The 20,128-nt window shown below is 38.2% G+C and overlaps 1 protein-coding gene across 3 annotated transcripts in view; it reads right to left on the reverse strand.

Annotated features, from left to right (window-relative positions):
- Positions 1-19,073, reverse strand: part of LOC148657390 (rab effector MyRIP-like) — a 148,330-nt gene extending 129,257 nt beyond the window's left edge. For 2 of the 3 annotated variants that reach the window (XM_088643619.1, XM_088643616.1), the window contains exon 1: positions 18,666-19,073. The gene's annotated coding sequence lies outside the window, so the exon portion shown is untranslated. Of the gene's footprint in view, positions 1-18,632 lie in introns of all 3 variants that reach the window. The other variant, XM_088643617.1, reaches the window with a different exon arrangement.
- Positions 19,074-20,128: the final 1,055 nt, after the last annotated feature.

Below are 20,128 nucleotides of genomic sequence, written 5' to 3' on the forward strand. Positions count from 1 at the left end.
CTCCTCCAATGGTCTGTAGCTCCTAGTAGTAGTAGCAGTAAATGCTCCTACAATGTATGCTCTTAGCTATTAAAAAGTAATGTCTCCCTAGTTTTCAGTTCATCTTGTCCTGCCTGTGCAGGTCCCATTTGTTCCAAAAGGACCTTTGTCTCTAATAATTGTGTCCCCTATCACTATCTTACTTTTAACGGGGGGAACAGGCTCCAGGGTGGGTATATCTCCCTCTCTCGTCTGACACATTCAATCCCATTCTCCTGGTGTGCACACAGTCACAGTTACTGTAGGTGTGTTTATTGGTCTCTGTAGCTTTGTTAACTTAGCCTTGTAGCAGTGGTTAGGAGGCCAGTCCTCTAGCATGTGGATCTGTTTTTACAGATACTGTATTGTCTATCTGGAAAGTACAGTACATCCTGCAAATGACACATTGCAGTGACCTTATGTTCTTTCTTTTTGTCTGTTTAAATGGCCTTTAAATCCAGCCCAAAGCTTAGGTATTAAGGTAATATTTGACATATGAGAGTTTATTTTTAGTATTATTATGCGATTTTGTGAGCTCTTTCGATGCAGTTTAATAGCATGCACATATCACTAACATAACAGAATGATAAAAGCAAAACCCAAAATGCATAGCAATGAAAACTGAAGCAATGAAACCAAAAATAAATTATACATGAAAAGAAAGGTCTGTTTTTTTTTTAATATTGAAAGTCAAGTCAGCTCTCAAATTGTGATTTCAACACTGTACGTAGCAAATTTTAACAAAATCACCGAAAATAACAATTTTGTAAACCAAGAACCTATTGAAAGCTAAAGAATTAGAGTATGAACACAATACAGTCTTCAAGGAAAAGCCAAAAATAGCCAAGTTACAAAGTATCTGTAGAACAGGAACTTTTACAGCGATGCCAGAAAAAGTATAAGATGTTACTGTATCTAGAGTGGATTTTCATGACTCTGAAATACTCATCTGACCTCAAATTGCATTTTTAGTGTATTCTTCTCAATCTTTAGTGAATTTGATATATACAGTATATATACTTTATTGAACAAGCCAATATTTTCTAACCACAAATGGGATATTGTATGGTAATACAGTAGCTTTCATAAAATAAAGTATAATGCTTTATGGAAAATAGAGCTTCAAGGAAATAGACTATGTGGAGGCTATTAGTGTACGTTACCAAAAACTGTGATACAGCACACTTGCTTCATATCCAGGAACATTACAGTAGGTGTAAACAGGCGATGACATTTTTTGTTTCCTTCTGAGATTTTAACTACAAAACCGTATAGTAAAAGCAAACAGTACAAGCGCTGTAAAACAATGCTAATGTGGGTCCACACTGTTCATTATAAAACTCTTAGTACTGTCAATTGCTTGTTTTGAAACAAAACAGCTAGTAATCTTTTAAATACAAAGTTTTTACATGGTAGTGTCAAGTAAGCTTCATTTTCCAGAAACTACTCCCCACTCTTGAAGTTCAGTACCCATTAAATCCAGTCAGAAAAAGTAATCGAAACCACTGATGTTTTGTAACTTTCATTTATGGTAAATTGTTAATTTAATCAATCTTTTTATTATCCCTTTTTTACATGAAAATATCACATTTTTCATATCCTCCAGGAGAGACATTTTTCAGAAACGAAGAGCTAAATCCATATTTGTTATATTCCTTGACAGCTCTGGAAATGAGTCTGATTTTTTTTTTTAAATATAAAAGTCAGTGCTGGAAAACATTAAGAAAACCAGAGATCTTTCTGTGCGGATGCAAAACCAAATTAAGGTCAATAAGTGATTATTTTACTGGAGTTTAATCTGCTTAAATAAATTACCTCAGAAAGCCCTAATTTTATAAAATCCAAATAAATAAGACTGAAAACAAAAGGTTATTCTTCTGAGTTTCTGTTTTTGTTTACACAGTCTTGCATCAGCTGTTCAAAGGGGGACAGGGTGTATAAAATTGGGTCGGTATTTACTGCACGATAAGACTTTCATACAGCTCAGACAAGAGTGAGCCTAATCTTAATCTTCTTTCCCATAACCATCTTGAGAACAAAATGTAGATTTTTATTTCCACATGTTGTAAATTTCATTTTACTGCGCTGGAGGAAAACACTGCCAGGGCTGAAAGGCACAGTATTATAAGAACAAAAACATGTGTGGGTGGGGAGAAAGGTTGTACTTCACTACTGAAAACATTTAGATTTACCATGTAGTTAATATTTATGATGGTCTATTGATGTGCATATTAAGGACTAAACATTCAAACCTACCTTTTAATTTTGCAGGGTTTAAATTACCAAAAGGCTTTACTTTAATTACTAATCATGATCACCACAGTCATTGAAAGCTGTACAGTATGAAAAGGGAAGGCCAGCTCTAAGTAAACGGAACATTTTGTGCAGTTTTTCACCCATCTATTCATTTTCTGACCAATCACGGGGGAGCTGGAGCCTAACGCAGCAAGTAACAGCCGCAAGGTAGGATATACTGTACCCTGTTAGGGGATGCCAATTCAAAGCAAGACACAGTGTGATGAAGTACTGTAAGTCGTCTTAAGCTTCACTGCAGTAAACTGGACACACCCGCCTTGACTGACTGATTGGACTCCTGGGGGATGGAATAATTTCCCAGGTGGAAAAGGCCTCAGCTGATTAGTTCTGTGCTTAACTGGAAATTCCTCAGGAGCAGCAGCAGTCAGCACATCAGCAGCCTGGTGGAGAGGGGATAGGGGCTGTGTCTAAGCTCTTGTAGTTCAGGGAGGGAGCCTGTGTTAATTTGACTCCTGTGCTTTAACACCAGCAGCCAGCTGACAGTCCTACTGTACATCCTGTTCAGGTTTGAGAAGTAGGAAAGAGATAATAAAGATTTGCAAGGATTTTGTTAGGCATTGGACTGAGTAAAGATGGATGGATCCAGAGAGAATTTAGTATTTTTTTTCTAGGGTGTATAGTATTCCTGGTTTAAACTAAATTATTTGTAGTCTTTAAAGTGTTGTCAATTAGGACTATTTGGAGTGCTGGGGGTAAGCAGACTAGTAGGTGTTGGAAGAGAAACAGCAAACATGAATTTTCCAGTTAAGGGAACACTGGTTGTGGAAGGGAGAACCCAGTTGAGTCTGTCAGGGATACCAGAACAGGAATGTCTTTGGACTGCAGGTAGAAACCAGAAAAGCTGGAAGAAATCTACATCAAAATAGGGAGAACATACCAACTCCACGCAAATAGTACCCCAGGTTTGCAACTGAACTCAGGGTCCATTTCAAACTTCAGGGTTGGTGCCAGCATTGTGAGGCACCAAAGCTACCCAGTTTTTTTTTCCATTTGAATGTAATTTTACAAATGAAAGGATGACATTCAACCTATCTAGCTTTTGTGGTTTCCAATAACTAATTGATCCCATCCAGCCATTTCTTGAAAGAATTTAGAGAATTGGCTTCAATTACATGGTTAGGCACTGTAGCATGTTCCAGACTTTGTTCCCAAAAAAATTGCTAAATCAATATCTTTTCTATTCCTTAAAAGCTCTGGAAATTAAGCTGACTTTTTTATAGGTACAAGTAGTGGTACGTAAACAAAAAAGAAGTAGGTGAACTTAATTATTGTAAGACAGTGGTCAAATGCCCAAACATGAAAGTCTAAGAAATTCTAAAGGATGAGGACCTGAATTAAAGTCAACATATCTTTTTTAACTGAAGTCTAATACACTTCAATAAATTATCATACAAAGGTCTGTTTGTATAAAAAGTCACTACCGTGTAATAAACCACTTATTAACTGTTTAATGGGTGTGCAAAAGTGCAGTGCTTCTCTACCTGTATTTCATCAGAATTATATTACATATTAATGGTTTGTATTTTATTGATATACAGTATATCCAGCTGTAAAACTTGAAATATGATGCAATGTTTCTTACTGAATAAGCTGACAAAAAGGAAAAAGAGACCAATAAACGTACAGTCCCATGATATACCAAGTACATCAAGATAAAGACATTATAAGAATAGCATACAGTATAAACATACTAAATCCAGAATTGGTAACTAATCACCAATTGCCAGCACTGATGTGACCAATAATTTAATATTGAGAGATTTAAATGTAGCCATTTTTTAATATTGTTGATTGTCAAACAAATTTACAACCAACACAATATCAGTGAAAAAATGAAAAACTGTATAGAACAGAAACAGTACAGAATACCAAAGCTGTAATAAAAAAAAAATTAAAAAGTCTACTTCTAGTGTTACAAATCTTATATACTGTACAGCTTGTTGCTGTTTTCTAAGCCTCTCCTTCTCAATGTACAGTAAAACATAGACTGAGCACTAAAGACCCATTTGGCACTTCGCCTGGTATAGAAGGTGACGTCATGACCTTGGAATCTGGATAATGATGGATATTTCCACAGCAGGAGGCCTGGCCTTGTGGCTTAGGAGAATTCTCTGCTGTGAACATACAGGTATACCTGCATGGGTACAGCTCACCAGGATAAATGGACTGAATAGTCTGTCCCTGTTTGTAACCTTTCTTATGGTCCTATGTGTAGCGGCAATGCTTGTTAATAAGACAGAATTAAGTGTTGCTGTGCTTTCCCAAATGAGGCCTCATCTCTCTGTTCATCTCTGTGGTGCAGCCACAGAGAAGCTATTCATGCAGGCTGATTTAAAGATGTTTTCTTTTGATAAGGGACAGCTCCCAAATGAGGATGCACTTAGCTAAGCCTGGCTATCATGATCAATGGTCATCCATTGGCGCCTATCTGTCTAGGGAGTGCCAGATGGACATCTGGACTGCATTCCTAAGTGTCAGGAGTAAGTGACTCATATCTCACCTTGATCAACCAATCAGGGACTGGTAGGGCCGAGTAAGCCACGTGGGACTCTGACGCCCATGGAACTTTCAGCCAATGAACGAGCTGAAGTTCCTCCAGGTAAAAACAGGCAACACAGAGGGCCTGAGAGACTATTGTGGACTTTTCTGAAAGGAAGAATCTCAAAGGGGAATCCCAGGGGAAGGACATTCTCGCAGCGCGCCTCCTGACCATCCTGAGACTCAGCCCGGACAACCACGGAACGGCCAGTGTGTCCGAGTGCCAGAACTTTCCTTTGTTCTAAGAGTCTAGAGCGGAGGTTGCCAGAGAGTAACCAGAGGATCCACCCGAGGTTAGCATCAGCAGCAAGCCTCGTGAACAGGTTGGAACTGTGGACAGCTGAATCACTATTCAGAACTAGCGCTTCATCAGGAACGAACCGGTCCTCTTCCTGACCTGCTGGGACCCACAGTCATCTTTTCTCCTGTGCACAAACTGTGCTAGTTAAAGCCAACACTAACTAGCCAGTCAGTGAGCATCAGCAGCGCACCGTTGCAAGCCGCACAGCACAGCCTGGCACGGAGCCAGAGAGCGTGGATTGGACAGCTTAGAAGCCTGCAACTGTTTCTTTGATCTGAATCCCCAGAGATTGGATGAGTATTCAACTTCAACGCATTTAACTCGAGAATCCAATTGTTATCCCAACCAGTTGATATCAATTTAATTCCTAAGAGTTATGTACTTGTTTTGAGTATCTAATGTAGAAGTTATAACCAAGTTCATTTATGAAACGGTCTAAATGAATAATATACTGAACGTACAGTGCCTTGCGAAAGTATTCGGCCCCCTTGAACTTTTCAACCTTTTGCCACATTTCAGGCTTCAAACATAAAGATATAAATTTTTTATTTTATGTGAAGAATCACCAACAAGTGGGACACAATTGTGAAGTGGAACGAAATCTATTGGATTTTTGAAACTTTTTTAACTAATAAAAAAATGAAAAGTGGGGCGTGCAAAATTATTCGGCCCCCTTGCGTTAATACTTTGTAGAGCCACCTTTTGCTGCGATTACAGCTGCAAGTCGCTTGGGGTATGTCTCTATCAGTTTTGCACATCGAGAGACTGAAATTCTTGCCCATTCTTCCTTGCAAAACAGCTCGAGCTCAGTGAGGTTGGATGGAGAGCGTTTGTGAACAGCAGTTTTCAGCTCTTTCCACAGATTCTCGATTGGATTCAGGTCTGGACTTTGACTTGGCCATTCAAACACCTGGATACGTTTATTTGTGAACCATTCCTTTGTAGATTTTGCTGTATGTTTGGGATCATTGTCTTGTTGGAAGATAAATCTCCGTCCCAGTTTCAGGTCTTTTGCAGACTCCAACAGGTTTTCATCCAGAATGGTCCTGTATTTGGCTGCATCCATCTTCCCCTCAATTTTAACCATCTTCCCTGTCCCTGCTGAAGAAAAGCAGGCCCAAACCATGATGCTGCCACCACCATGTTTGACAGTGGGGATGGTGTGTTGAGGGTGATGAGCTGTGTTGATTTTACGCCAAACATATCGTTTTGCATTGTGGCCAAAAAGTTTGATTTTGGTTTCATCTGACCAGAGCACCTTCTTCCACATGTTTGGGGTGTCTCCCAGGTGGCTTGTGGCAAACTTTAGACGAGACTTTTTATGGATATCTTTGAGAAATGGCTTTCTTCTTGCCACTCTTCCATAAAGGCCAGATTTGTGCAGTGTAAGACTGATTGTTGTCCTATGGACAGACTCTCCCACCTCAGCTGTAGTTCTCTGCAGTTCATCCAGAGTGATCATGGGCCTCTTGGCTGCATCTCTGATCAGTCTTCTCCTTGTCTGAGCTGAAAGTTTAGAGGGACGGCCAGGTCTTGGTAGATTTGCAGTGGTCTGATACTCCTTCCATTTCAAGATGATCGCTTGCACAGTGCTCCTTGGGATGTTTGAAGCTTGGGAAATCTTTTTGTATCCAAATCCGGCTTTAAACTTCTCCACAACAGTATTACGGACCTGCCTGGTGTGTTCCTTGGTCTTCATGATGCTCTCTGCGCTTTCAACAGAACCTTGAGACTATCACAGAGCAGGTGCATTTATACAGAGACTTGATTACACACAGGTGGATTCTATTTATCACCATCAGTCATTTAGGACAACATTGGATCATTCAGAGATCCTCGCTGAACTTCTGGAGTGAGTTTGCTGCACTGAAAGTAAAGGGGCCGAATAATTTTGCACGCCCCACTTTTCATTTTTTTATTAGTTAAAAAAGTTTCAAAAATCCAATAGATTTCGTTCCACTTCACAATTGTGTCCCACTTGTTGGTGATTCTTCACATAAAATAAAAAATTTATATCTTTATGTTTGAAGCCTGAAATGTGGCAAAAGGTTGAAAAGTTCAAGGGGGCCGAATACTTTCGCAAGGCACTGTATGTCCTCTTGATATATGTAACACTTCGTAACTGACTGAATAATATCTTTTGTATTCTGATAACCTTCTCGATAAGATCTGTTAGGTTTATATGCATATTTTATGTATTAATAAATGTATCCTCGTGTATTAGTACCTGTGTGTGTGCGTTGTTTGAGTTATATCGCATGGTTGGATTCTAAGGCCATCAAAAGAATCATTTTGTGATTTACGGCTACAATTAATAATTGTCCCCGTAAATGCCCAAACCCTACAGAACTGGTGCCCTCAGAGAGCACACTACATATGAGTTTGCCACAATCACAAACAATAACAACTTTCTGGATGGAGGTAAAATGTGAAGCAAGCCTGTGAATCTGACAGCATCAAAATGCTTTAGTAAGAATAGGAATAAACTGAAGAATCACAATTGACATAAACATTTACTAAACGAAGCAAATAATTACAGAAGCTCTATTAACAGGTACTTACCAGTAGGGCGCATATGCTTATTGTTTGAAATGGACATATCTGTATAAATCTCTGCCTATTTATCTTGTTAAAATGTGTGAATTGTAGTCCATCATTTCAATAACCGAGTTAGGCATTTCTGTATTCAGTAAGTACAGTACACTTTGTTGTATGACTTACGTTGCATTGAAATCACAGTGATGCCAATATTGTAAATTTCAAATGCTGGGTGAGGAGTACCAAATCAGTACCAAATGTATCAAATCACAGATAGAAGCAACTCCTTAAAACACCACCTCTTTATGGATTTCTGCTAAAACTGGACTAACACACTGTCAGAATGAGAAGCATCAAAGTCCATTCTTTTCCTGCCAAAATATTTCACAAGACCCCAGAGAGTCCATGTGGATGAAGAAAGCAAACATGGGCCTAATTTTACAGGTTTTTCTGTAATACAGAAACCATAATGAGTTGAAAAATATGACTGACAAACCACAAAGGAGAAGCAGCTTCACCTCTGCCAGCCTATACATTTCATGCACTTTTCTGAATACTTAATGTGCATGTGTAACTAGCCCATTTGCATTTAGATTTGACAAGAAAACATTAGACATTGCTCTTCCAGCTATTTCTCAGATTGAAATCACATTTGGGATGAAAAAGAGGAATCTAAATAAAAAACTTTTATCAGTCTTAGTTTCATAAACTGTTACACAATAACATGCAATACATCAATATATGTAACTATTAATTATTAATATTAATCCATTAATATTATCTTTGAATGGTCAGGAAGCCATTTCCTACTCTGTGTACTCTTACAGCACATAGGTGTTTCTTGCCTGAAGATCCGAGTATTAATCTATTGGAAGAATTTTCAATTAAGAAATAAAAGAGACATCAGCAACTTTTCCCTGAAACATTCTCATAATTCTTGCAACTATCAGGAAGCTAACCTTATAAATTGGCCACTTTAATTAAATTCAGTCTGATTATCTAGGCATATCAAAATATGCAATATATAGCACTAAAAATATGAAAACATTTACAGCATATTTGTATATACTAAACCCAAGATAGCAAAGGAATGAAAGGAAGCATATTTTTTCCTAAGCATACAAAGGTTTGTTAATGTGATCGCTAATAACCATAATTCTACCTGCATTCAGTATGGTGTCATAAGCATTTTTGTTTTTACCAGCAGGTCAAGAGTCTTACGTAGCTGCCAAATCACATGAGCTTTTATCAGATTTGGATTGTTATTTCTATATCTACAGTATATATAGCATTAATGCATCGAGTCTGAGTCAGTGAACCACTCAAATATTGACTCTACAGAAAAGTGGCTGGAAGGAAGCCACTGCTGAGAATTCTTTGCAAGAAGGCATTTGACAGACCGTGAAGTCATGTGGTAAAAGATTCTCTGGTCTAATGAAACACAAATTGAACTCTTTGGCAGCAATGCAAAGCGCTATGCCTGACACACACAAAACACAGCTTATCACCTGTGTAACACCATTCCTACCCATGGTGATGGTAGCACTATCGTATGGAGGTCATTTTCAGCAGCAGGGACATGAGCCCCTTTCAGGATAGAGGGAACAATGAATTGAGCCAAATACAGGTCCTTGAGGAGACTCTGCTTTAGTCAGCAAAAGACCTTAGACTGTGACAAAGATTCACATTCTAACAGGACAATGACCCCAAGCATACAGCGAAACGGACACTGGAGTGTCTTGTTCTTGACTTGAATCCCATTGAGAATCTGTGGAGGGTTTAACTTGAACTTAAGGTCCACCATCGCTCCCCATCTTGACAGAGCTTCAGAAAATCTTCAAAGAAGAATGGGGAATACCCAAATCCAGATATACAAAGCTGATACACATACTGTACAGTATACCCAGAGAACATACTCAAAGAAGTACAGTAAGTGCTGCAAAAGATGTTTCAACATTTTATTGACTCAGGGCTGTAATTATTTCAATAAACGAATAGTTTACTGAACAATTTCTCATACAGAAATATTTTGCCACTTCAATATAATTGCTCGGTGACGAGAGAATACTTTATGAGGTCACTGTATCTTAAAGTGCAATAAATTATGTTAGATATGGAGAATTTATACATTTAACTAATTTTAGGTACAGGGATCCTACTCTGTCAGCAATTATTTTACCAGTTCATCTTGGGAACATCTAAATAATTGTATGATATCAAATTAGGGCTATACAAAATACCATATATGTCTATTTGGTAAAAATACTTCAGTCCCTTTTGCTATTCATAAACATGGCTGTTGCAGACAGCAATAGGAATAGACATATTGCTGTTGTAAGGGAAATGCAGAATAAGGGTGGTTAATGTCAGTTTTAAGGCATGGAGACCAGAAGCAAATAAAAATGCAAAGTGCCTTGTGTATACACATAGAACAGGGATATGTACCACCCCATCTGCTGACTGTGAGGTTAAAAAATGGCTCTTATTTGACCTCATCATGCCTATTTTCTTCATGTTCACCACTACAACAGCCTGTTAAACTGATGAAATTCTCACACCACTGCCTATTTATAGCACAAAGCATATTGATGTTCAGCTTCGTTTACAGATACAGTAGGTAAGCACTATTCTCAACATATTAGAAAACAGGCATTCTGCTCTACTGTATGTACCTTCATTTCAGTTTACTGTATACTACAGTATACAGTATACTACATTTTGTAGTGATGTCTTTTTCCTTTAGTAAACTTCTCATTCTCATTCTCAAGGCATTGTTCCCTTAAAATGAATGATTTAATTATTTATGTATCATTTTCCACCTGTATTTTAATACTCCATTTAATTTTATGGAGTGCAACTGCTAATGGCTTACAAAACACAGATGTGTCTACCTCAAGATCCTCATCTGAACAGCACAGCTCCACAGATATGTTAATAGGTATTTAAGTATTGCTTCTGCCCTGCACTTTTGTGAATGTCAATGTGGCTCTTTCATATAGAACATCATACAAAGCGTTGCTGTCAATGTAGGGAGCTTTTGAGGGAAAAAGTCATTAATATCTTAATTAGTTTTTTAAGATCTACTGAAAATAAAGTTTTCATTTGGGGAATTCTTTTATTTACTCAGGCTCCCTTGAAGACACTTCTAATTTAGATGTGCCAGAGACACTATCTTGAATTGTCTTCTTTACATGCCCCAATAGATTATTTGTTTTGAACTGATGAATATAAATATTTCAGATTTTAGTGTGAAACCTCTGAGGGAGCCTAGTTATGCCACATTTTTATTGTATTTCTACTCATTTGTTGTGGATCAGTTTTCTTCTTCTATGTCCACTGTTCCGAACACAATTTTTCATTTCTCACACTTGGTGTTTCTGTTTAATAATGACACTGGTTGTGGTCCCTCACAAGAAGAGAAAGAGAACCGGTTAGCAGGCCTCAACCTGGCTGAAAAGATGATGGTGCTTTATTGCGAATCTCCATCTATCACTGGCTTTTTTCTGATATTGTTTACAGGGAACATTCTACCGCCTGGACTCGTGGTGCCAGAATGCGTGGGTGGACATGATAGAGGCATGCAGTGCTGCTCCTGAAGCAGTCAGGTCATTGTTACACCACACTTCAAACAATTCAGTGCAATTCCACTTACGCAACATTTTAGTGGGAAACCTGTAGGGGATATCTTCTGGAGAAAAATCTGGGAGAGCAACAGAAATTCTTTGTTCTGCATTAGATTTACGTTAAAAAAAGGTGTTGAATAAAATGCATTCACTTTCAAAAGCAGTGCAAAAACAATTGCATACTCACTAACAGCAAACCACGTCAGACAATTTTACAGGTTTTGCCCACACACATTCAAGAAAAACAGCTTAACAGACGGCTTGTTGCAATATGTTGTAACATTTAAAAAATATTCAAATATGTCAAAGGTCTAATCAGACAAAGTGGCGTCAAAGGGCTTTGTCAGGGTTCTTCATACTGTACAGTATATATTCGCATCTTAAAAGCACACTTTTTTATTTTACATGGTCCTGTTGATATGAATTTTAATAAATAAGCACAAATGCTTATCAACATTACTTAAGTTGGGACAACCCCCAGACACCTGTTTAAAATAAGTACAATTATATAAAAATATATTATTTCTTAATGAGATAGCATAAATTCTAGTCAGGCAATTATGGAAACCATAATAAAATGTGTTCCTTATTCATTTGTAATTTCTATGCTAGCACATGTACTGTATACTGTACATGAAGCTGTACTTTGGTATATTTATTTTGGGTTCGAGGCAATGCAATTATTTGTAGTCTTGCCTTTACTGCTTTCCTAAGCAGTGGTTCTCAGTCCTGGTCCTGGGGGGGGGATCTTGGTGTCCTCGGGTATTTTCTGTAACCGAGTTCTTAATCACAGGCTAATTGATTTCACCACTCTACTGAAAGTCTGTTCTTAAATTTGCTTTCTGCTCTCAAAACGTTGAATGAGACTAAATGAGATTGTTAGCAAGCCTGTACCAATACTGAGTTTTACAAATGGCCCTCATTCAGGTGTGTTAGATGAAACACTGATATGATTAATTGGATTGAAGTAAAAGATAAAACATTCACCCGACTGTGGAAATGTTTGATATATTATTATTCCTAAATGTGTCTGTTCACCATAAACTAGCTTAACATGATACTTAAATAATAACAACAAGACACAATTACAGTACAAGGAACTGCCACTGGTGATACAGATGATACCAACTTTTAAATGGATACCATGAGGCAAAACAGCAGTGAAAAAATCTACCAAGTCACCAAGGCCTCTTTCTTCTCCATTACCACAAGTACTTCAGGGACAACACAGTCATGTTTGCTCAAGGAAAGTACCTGCAAAGCTGAATTTATACAGGGTAGGTGCTGTGATAAATTGCATTGTTCAGACTTCCAAATGTTTGCCTCTGACTTGGCTTTTACAAAGAGAAAAGTACATCTATGCTACTGACAACATGAGGTTAAAGATGGTACATATTACAGAAACTGAGTAAAATTCTGGACTTAAATTCTGCTTTTGATGTCATAAATCATGGCATTTTACTAGACTGTGTGGAATATTTTTTATGGATCACTGGCTCTTCCCTTCTTTGGTTCAGCTCCTATTTGGCTAACATATCTATATACTGTATTTGTATACTCTTTAAGGAACAATAATTTTTTAGTAGGCTCAGATTTATAGACTTCATGCTTTTTAAAAAAATCAGTAAAAAATATTTGAGTGATCTTGAAATGTCTTACTCCTGAGTCTGTCTAAACTCATAAAGTAAGTACAGTGTTCCATAATCATTCCAAGGTGTGCTGTGTATTTTAGATCCTGTGATCTTGAATACCACGATTTATACAGTATTTCTATTTCGGTTCAGTTTTAATATGTACAGTACACAAGATCCTGGTACTTAAAGATAAATTTAAAACTTCTGTGAAAATGATTTCGGTTACACATTTAAATTACTGTATTACAATCCTAATTGGAACCCGTTTGTACATTTAATACATGTTTAAATCAAATGGGTTCTTTGGTACTGTCCCATTTCTGTGTAGACACCTTTACTATTTAGCAAATACACGGTATATCAAAAAGAATGTATATCAAAGGGGCTCTTAGTCATAATCTGTTAGAGGATATCACCTTGTTATTCTTATGTGTAAGATCTGTAATGTATTCTTTATTTTTTTCAAAACATTAGTTCCTTATTGACATAGGATTTAGTTATTAATACACATACAATAAACTAAAATCCACATTGTTTTTTGGAACATACAGTAAGCAGGCAAAATTCTCAAAACAATTGTGGTTTATGTATTTGCTGCAAAGGAGAAATACAGTACAAATATTCCCATGCCAAAGAAATCTCGCATAGCATAAAAATATGATTATACATTTGCCAATAAGTATTGCAACTTGGCAGCCTCTTCTTCTGCAGGAAACAAAACAAAGGGGGTTAATTTTATTGCATCAATTTTAAAATGTATGTAATGGGGGATAGGATGTGATAAAGTAGGGAGAGTTGCATTTAAAAAGTAATATTTCTGGGAACACTTTTTAACCTCCTGTTGGAACGTGCTGACATTGCCGTTTTTCTAGGTCCATATATACTGCAAATGCTGTCATGCTGTCTTAGATCAAGTCAAAACAGATTCAGTCCAGTCTCAGGCATCTACACTTTCTTCTGTGGGTACACAATGCATAGATACTACCCATGTTGCATGGTAGACAACACCCACATTCTGTATGATGCAATCAAAGCCTTATTCTACTGTACTTGCTTCACAATTGCATAAACCTGGTATAATTCTAGGAAAATTACTGTATTGGACACCAGTTTGGCTTTTCTACAACATGCTTTTTTTTCTTCTGATTCTATTGCACCGATAATTAACCTTATTAGTTAATCATGTCGAATGTCTTAAGAGTTTAATAACATTAAGTTTTAATACAAATAAGAGGAGATTTTGCAGACCATCTAGGCCTTCTGGCAGTTATTAGCCAATTCAGCTGAGATCTCATCTAGTTGTTTCATGAAAGTTGCCTGTGTACTGGCTTTCACATCACACTGGGTAGAATGTGCCATATTTCCACCACCTTTATATGTACTGTACAGTAGATCTACAGTAAGTAAACTAATGAACAGCAGTTGATCCAGCCACTTACTAACTTTGAGACTTTATAATAATGAATGTTTTTCACACATTTGTGTAATTCAATTCAATTCAATTTATTTTTATATAGCGCCTTTCACAACAAGGTTCCCCCAAGGCGCTTAACAATGCAAGTGACCATACTGTACATGTTGTGAATACAAAACAGAAAAGACCAGAAGAGGAGAGGAACCAAAAACTCCTTAGTAAGGAGAAAAAAAAACTCTAGGGGTCCAAGGTCAACTGGCTACCCAACCCCTTTGGGCATGCTAACATTATACAATTAAAAAAAGGAATAAATGAATGAGGGTATCATTGAACTAGTACAGAGACAATTACCACCAGATCCCATGCAGATCAACTCCATGTGCTACAGATTTTACAGTTCAGGTCTCCAGTGTTATCAGGGGACATGCAGCATGTTTTTTTACTTGTCTAGTCTTTCTTCTGCAGAGACAGCTGTACTTGACACCTCTATAACTCTGTGTGAGCTACAGGAGGCATGACAGTACACCATAAAGCGTAAATCTCCTGGCAATGATGGAGTCCCTCATGAATTCTTTTGACCAATCCTGTTCAATTTTGCGTGATTCATGTGGCAATGGTGGCACGGTGGCACAGAGGTTAGCATGGCTGCTTTGCGCTGGGGCCCTGGGTTTGTTTCCAAACTTGGGGTGCAATCTCTGTGGAGTTTGTACTGTATGTTGTCCCCATGTTTTCCTATGTCCTACCACATTCCAAAAATATACTGGTGGGTTAAATGGCTTCGGGGAAAACTGGACCTTGTGTGAGTGTGTGTGTTTGCCAGACAGACAGGAAGAATGTAGTTCCCCCACTTAGTGCCCATTGCTCCAGCTTCCCTACAATCCTGAATTGGAAGAAGCAGTTAGAAAATGGATAGACAGTGCAAATCGCCACAGAGAAATATATCTATATATATATATATTTTTGGAGATATGTTATATCTCTATTGAAGAAAAAAGTTTATGGTGAAAGATAATGCATTTTGTGCAAGCTATCGGCATGATCTGCCCCTGTTCTGTAGTATAATCACATGCTGATAGAGCTTTCATCCAGTTTGAATGGGAATATCTGCAGTAAAGTCAATTCTGCACTAAATCTTCTAAATATCTTTGGGTTAGAGTTTCACTCTAGCCCATGTACAGTATATGCTATTACGCCCATTAAGAAACAAACTGCTCTTTTAAACCTTGCTGTGGACTCAGAAAAAAATGAGTCTGTTTCCAAATGACAGACAAACGAATAACCAAAATTGCCTAAATGATTGCTTTCCCATTATGTTATGGAGGAAAAATTCCTCCATTTCCCGTTATGGAGGGAAATCACAATCCAAACACTTTTGTCAAGCAAATCCTTCACAAATGTGATTTAAAGGTTAACTAGGTTTTTAACATAAGAATGACTTAAACACACATAACTAATCCTTAACAAATTAATTAATTGCTTACACTTATATAGTGCTTTTCTGGACACTTCACTCAAAGCGCTTTACAGGTAATGGGGACTCCCCTTCACCACCACCAATGTGCAGCATCCACCTGGATGATGCGACGGCAGCCATAGTGCGCCAGAACACTCACCACACATCAGCTATTAGTGGGGAGGAGAGCAGAGTAATGAAGCCAATTAATAGATGGGGATTATTAGGAGGCCATGATTGGCAAGGGCCAATGGCAAATTTGGGCAGGACACTGGGGTTACACCCCTACTCTTTTCGAGAAACGCCCTGGGGTTTTTAATGACCACAGAGACCTCAGTTTTATGTCTCATCCAAAGGACGGCGCCTATTTACAGTATAGTGTCCCCGTCACTATACTGGGGCATTAGGACTCACACAGACCTCAGGGTGAGCGCCCCCTGCTGGTCACACTAACACGCTTCCAGCGGCAACCTTAGTTTTTACCAGGAGGTCTCCCTACTGACCAGGCTCACACCTGCTTAGCTTCAGTGGGCTGCCAGTGGGCTGCCAGTTGTGAGTTGCAGGGTGATATGGCTGCTGGCCAAATGACAGGCATTTCTGCCTGATATTGACCCCCAGTTACAACTAATCTGATGCAAATAAAAGGAAAGTCAAATGACCCTAAATATGCCCTTGATGATAATAATAATAATAATAATTGCTTACACTTATATAGCGCTTTTCTGGACACTCCACTCAAAGCGCTTTACAGGTAATGGGGACTCCCCTCCACCACCACCAATGTGCAGCATCCACCTGGATGATGCGACGGCAGCCATAGTGCGCCAGAACGCTCACCACACATCAGCTATCAGTGGGGAGGAGAGCAGAGTAATGAAGCCAATTCACAGAGGGGGATTGTTAGGAGGCCATGATTGATAACAGCCGATGGGGAAATTTGGCCAGGATGCCGGGGTTACACCCCTACTCTTTTCGAGAAACACCCTGGGATTTTTAATGACCACAGAGAGTCAGGACCTCGGTTTTACGTCTCATCCGAAGGACAGCGCCTGTTTACAGTATAGTGTCCCCGTCACTACACTGGGGCATTAGGACCCACATGAGCCGCAGGGTGAGCGCCCCCTGCTGGCCCCCCTAACACCTCTTCCAGCAGCAACCTTAGTTTTTCCCAGGAGGTCTCCCATCCAGGTACTGACCAGGCTCACACCTGCTTAGCTTCAGTGGGTTGCCAGTTGTGAGTTGCAGGGTGATATGGCTGCCGGCCAAATGACAGGCATTTCTGCCTGATATTGACCCCCAGTTACAAATAATCTGATGCAAATAAAAGGAAATAATCTGGACTGAAAAATGACCATAATTGGAGATTCATACTAGGTACAGTACAGTATATGATTCAACATCTAGAATCTTTATACTGTACAGTTAGACAGTTTTAATACAAAACAATATGTTCCACCTCCTCCTTTTTCACTTGTATTGCAATAAAATTGTCCAATAATTTCACCAGTCCAGATCCACAGTGTGCATTTATTATATTTGGCTCCAACTTCATTTATTCATCTATCCCACAATTCTAACCACTTCTTCCAATTCAAAGACAGAGCCTATTACAGCAATCAACAGGCAAAAGGCAAGGTACATTCTGGAATATAAGACAGGACATTACAGGGCAGACACACAGACACAAACACACACTTAGGAAAAATTTTCCCAGTAGCCAATTAACCTGCCAGTATTTGGACTGTGGGAGGAAACCAGGACACCTGGAGGAACACAGGATCCCAACTCTGCTAGGCAGCAATGCAAACCACTGAACCACTGTGCTGGTTGACATATTCAATTTCATTTAATTTGGCTTAGTAGTTTCAGGGTCTTAACATACAGTACTGTACATTATGTCCCTGCCTTCTGTTACAGAATATTCACGGGAAATAAGACCAACCATATTGTAGATACATGTAAGACTACTGTTGGACTACATTATGTTCCTCCAAAATACTTAAATGTAAACTATATATATTTTCCTATATATGTAAGCAAATTATTTATTACTAATTGAAACCCAGGTATTTTAACTGAAAATAAGGTCACATATTTGAATTGATCCAATACGTATTAAAATACCATATGTATTAATACGCAAAAACATAACCTAAGTGACCTTCGTAAATATTAAATTTCATGTAAGACAGGTATTTCACAATTAAGAATTTAGCGTTAAGAAAACCAAAAAATGCCCAAGGCTGATAACGGCGACATTTATGAAACAATTAAACCATTTAATGACCCAAACACATAACCCTTTAGGATGTTGCATTTGTCAGCTATTATTACGCAGACAGCTATATTTGAGGTCACATACTACAAGAGACAAAACAGTACACCATACGGACATACAGTATAATGCAGTCAATGACATATGATACAAATGTTCATCATTTGCGTTATCTTCTAGGTATTTTGTAGTAAGCATAATCCGCCTTCCTATGGCTCTACTGTCATATTTATATAGAATGCAAAATATCAACCAATTGTTTATCTAACTCTCTCAAGTACTGTAGCAATCTGTAGCTTCCCATCAAACGATTAAAAATCTATACAGTATGTCGTTTCAGTGAATACACATTCGCTTGATGAAATGTACCGCAAGAAATGTACTGTACTGTATATCGCTAGTCTTCTGACACGAACAAGTTAATACACCTTAATGCATCTCCTTGCAGTTGCTTCCAAAGAAACACCAAAGCCGTCACCTTCACTTCACAATTTCACTCGCTATGCAAAAGTCGTAACTTACAGTACATAAATGTAGTAGACAGATAATTCTCACCAATCCAGCCAGCTACAGTCCTCCCGCCTCCTAGTTGCCTTTTATCACTTAACAGAAGGTTGGTGAATCCAGTTCAAAGTTAAAGAAAACGAAAGCTGATCATATAATGTCAGGTTACTTTAAATGTTTTTGCCAGTCTCGCACCAATTCTGCAGTACCGCCAGGATAAGCAGCACTGTACTGTAGGCAGTCAAGCAATTTCTATGAGAGAAGCCGCTGTCCAACTTGCGCTTTTTTTATTGTACATCCAATTCGCTTCTGTCTAATCGCGAGGGACTGGCGCTGTGCTTGGATTTTGTGATCACTGTTATTCCCGTCGTAATTTTGAAGCAAGAATAGGAGCGGACAAGCTTGCAAGGATATTTCTCTCAGGGTCGAGAGCTCCACTGGCTGATTCCATCTTCTGAATGCTGTCAGCGCCTGAGCCTTTTTACGAAACAGCCAATCAGAGGCCGAAAAGCCGAAAATCTGATACACTATTCAGTTTTCTCACACATATGCATAGGCATAGGACTTGTTAAATTGTCATTCCGCCTTGCATTTCGATTTACACTGTGTTTAAAACCAAGGAAAATGAAGAATGGATTTGCCAGACTGGCAAATAAAAAAAGGCTCCACACATCAAGCTGTTGCTGCTTAAGTTTTTATGGAATTGTTTAGTGTCAGTGAAATTGTGTAGTGTTTAATAAGCAATTATTTAATATTTGCTAATGTACACCCTTCCGTAGTTAAGAGTTTAGTTTGGAATATACAGGGTTCCCAACAATTTTCCAGTGATACATAGTTAACTGTTTTCTTTATCTGTATCACTTAATCATATGCCATACAGTACATCAGGATATTTTTCTTACCATTTAAGATATGAAAAATCAGGAAAATAAAAGATTATGTTTAAAGGTGATGTCAATGTAGACTCCCCTTTTATTCCTGGCAACACGGTACTAAAAGGTTTGGACACTAAAGTGCAGTACTGTAGTGAGCTGATTTAACATTTTTAAGATGGACTTGGCTGTATAGCAATCCTAGTCAAGGTGTATTGTATATGTACTGTAGATACTGTACCATATACAGTATATAATAGATATATTGTCAATTTAAGAGAAGGAAAGACACTATTAAATGGGATATAGTGATTACAATTAACAATGTGTTAATTAGCATAATTTACGATAAATGCAGTATATATTCCAATTAAATATGAAATAAAATCTGAAGAGCCTTGCTGCAGACATCACTTCAGGAAACATGTATTTCAACACTACAAAAACACACCCTTCCTCCATGCCTGTTCTTTCAGACGCTGGACACATATCCTGTTGTTGTTGCTTTTTTCTCTCACATCAATCACTCTGAGGACATTTTTTTTTTCTCACACTCCACCCTCATCTGAAACTAAGCTGAAGCTCATACAGAATGTTGGAGTTTTCTTCACTAAGAAGAGTCTGTAATGCTCTGGGCTCATG

Source organism: Lepisosteus platostomus, chromosome 8 (assembly GCF_059453375.1).
Source record: "Lepisosteus platostomus isolate fLepPlt1 chromosome 8, fLepPlt1.hap1, whole genome shotgun sequence".
Classification (NCBI taxonomy): domain Eukaryota; kingdom Metazoa; phylum Chordata; class Actinopteri; order Semionotiformes; family Lepisosteidae; genus Lepisosteus; species Lepisosteus platostomus.